Consider the following 2,836-nt stretch of genomic DNA (forward strand, 5'->3'; position numbering starts at 1 on the left):
ACAACCAAATGCATGCTTATGACTACACAAGTGCCAGTACTGTACCTTTTAATGTTTTAATATGCACTCCAAGGTCACTAGAGAATATGATTCACTCATACTATGTAAAGAATTCCAGAGGTAACCTAGAAGGGCTTTGGCCATTCCTTTGCTAAAAGAATGAACAAAGAAAAACTAACAAACTATATGCGCATGCAGATAGCGTTCTCTGAGCACAGAGAGAGGGATGTATTCTGAAATAAAACAGAAAAGGGAGGACACAATATTGGAAAACAGAATGGTGTCATTTGTTCCTTTGTTCGAATAACACAGAGTTGACCATTACATTGGGTGTTCATCAATAAAGCCCTGCCACAGGCTGTGAATACCCCAATGGCTGCATGAAATCCAATCAAAACCCAAGAGATTGGTGTCAGAATGCAACTAGTCCAAAAGGAGAATTGGTATCAGGATAGAAAGAACAAACCCTATAGGGCCAGGTAGGAATACAAATGTATGAAATTAATGATAGGAATACTGTTGGTCACCGAGGGTGCACTTATATATTATTCATTCCCTATGGCATTTTGCAGGCATGCACCGACTGCTATGCATACTGCAGGTTTACATGGTGGTGAGCAAGATGGGCGCTTGAGGTCATAAATCATGAGTCATGGATCACAGAGTGTCTGCATTCTTAGATCATTTGGATACTGACACTGAAGTCCTATTGAATACCAATACTTTCTTTGTGCCTTTAAAACTACACTGTGTATCACTCCTTCATCCTGATGTGGTATAAAACAAAAAGCAGGAAAAGTCGGAACAAATCTAGTTTTAATCAAAATACGACTATTAATAAGCAGGGCAATCCAACTAGAACAGGTTTGTCATAGCATTAAAAGCTCAAAGGCACAGACGCTTTAGGTGAAACATTTTGAATAACCAAAATCCTCTATGAATATGGTAAAGAGAGTGAAAAAAGAACTGCACTGAAGGTTATCTAAGGCTGCCTATCTTAGATATAACCAGAGGCTGTGAGGCTAATGCAACTTTCCAGACTGGGAGATAAGCCTCTTAACAAATAAACAAAGAAATAAAGTGTGCTGTTAATCATCTTGCGCTACACAATAATGCAAGTGAAAGAGGAATGCACATTTTTGTAACTCCAGGAAAAGATTTAACCAGTGACGTGCGGTGAGGTTGACAGTTGGTGAGGCACAGTCAGATTTACAAATACAAATGAACCGTTAACAAATTGTCTGTTAACAGACAATGCGTTATGTTTTATATCTCATATCAGCATTCTTCACACAAACGTGACTCATATTTAATTTGAGGTTAAAATTTATTCCAGTTAAGCTTATTTCTAACTAGAAATAATAAAAGTTTATGGTCTTACCTTTACTTGTACACGAAATCCATTTGTCAGCTGGTATGTATTACAAACCCTTTTACCGTTTGAATCCAATATTAAAACAAATGTTTTCAATAAAGAAGATCCTTCGGGACAAAAATGTCCAGACTGTTGAAAATATTTTGATTGAAAGTCCAGATTCCTGGCAATAATGTTTGAACAGTTTAATGGATGAAAACAATGAATTTTCCAATTCAGAGTGGACTTTTATTCTACTTTTATTTTCCCTACTTTCCAACTTTAATGCAGATTGCAAACTCATGAAAATCTGCTCTATTTGCACAAACAGATGTTACATTTAATAATTCGTCACAATGCAAGCCTAATGTCTGCACTTAAAGTATACAACTATGATAACTTGGCAGAATACTTCTGTTATATTTTTTCCAATAATGTGCTGGCTTGCATTTCTGGAAGCAGAGACTCCTAAAACCAGCTAAATAAATCCTAAAAAGAGTGGAATGGAGGACTAAACAGTCACATGGACACCAGAACCAATCTTAAAACTACAGTTATCTGTAAACCTTGTTTAAATCTCTTAACTGAACACAAAAGTGCAAATTGCTACCACTGTCCTCTCTCTGTGTCTTCAGTAGTGCTTCTCCTGCAGATAATCTTTCATCTTGTTAGGCAAGGGCAATTTCTGGATCAGGTCTATTCTTGTGTATTGTCTAATAACAAAGCGACAAAGGTACTGCAGGGAGCGCACTTGCATAAACCGAGATACTGGGCTGGTTAGTCTGACAGGGTAGGTTTAATGGTGTATACTGCAGTACTGACATGTCACATATGCAGTGAAAAGTCTCTGCACTGTATGCATATGTAACCGGCGGGTTGGCCACGCCTACACCGCCTGGTTAGTAATTTGTCAGAATAATCATGGGTATAAATAACACCTGGGGAGAGGAACCTGGGGAGATGCTGTTTCAAAAAACAATTTCTGTGCTGGTCGCTGACGTAACCGGTCTGAAGTGAATCCCCCCCCCATCGAGCTGTGTCCTGCTTCTCCTTTAAGACTGTTTTTAGGAGATTGCCGCATGCTCTCCAGGAGCGATAATTGATGCGAGCGTGATCCAGTAGAAGTTGGCGTCCATTGCACATGCTGTGCTAGGGTGACGTGCAGCCAAGGTAACCTGTAGCATTGTTGGTTTTAATTGTTTTGATCGTTTCTATATTATTCCTTAACAGTGGCTTTACTTGTTGCAGGGGTGATAGCCACTGCTGCTTTGCTTATGTAGTGTTTTGCTTATGTGATGCTTTGCTTATGCAACGTTTTGCCTTGTTTTTTTTTATGTTAAGAGGGTTACCTAGCATTATGTTCCCCATTTATTGTATTGTTTCTAATATGGTTTAGTCAATTTTATGGTGTGAACAGTGTGTGAATGGTTTTATGCACAGGGAGGCAAGGCCCTCTTATATTTGGTTGATGTGTGATTAATT

General features: G+C 38.6%; 1 protein-coding gene across 1 annotated transcript in view; it reads right to left on the reverse strand.

The window, feature by feature from the left end:
* The window catches only part of LOC109966016 (protein tweety homolog 2-like), a 31,139-nt gene that overhangs the window by 9,482 nt on the left and 18,821 nt on the right, over window positions 1-2,836 (reverse strand). The gene's annotated exons all lie outside the window — the stretch shown is intronic.

This window comes from Monopterus albus, unplaced genomic scaffold, assembly GCF_001952655.1.
Source record: "Monopterus albus unplaced genomic scaffold, M_albus_1.0 scaffold105.1, whole genome shotgun sequence".
Classification (NCBI taxonomy): Eukaryota; Metazoa; Chordata; class Actinopteri; order Synbranchiformes; family Synbranchidae; genus Monopterus; species Monopterus albus.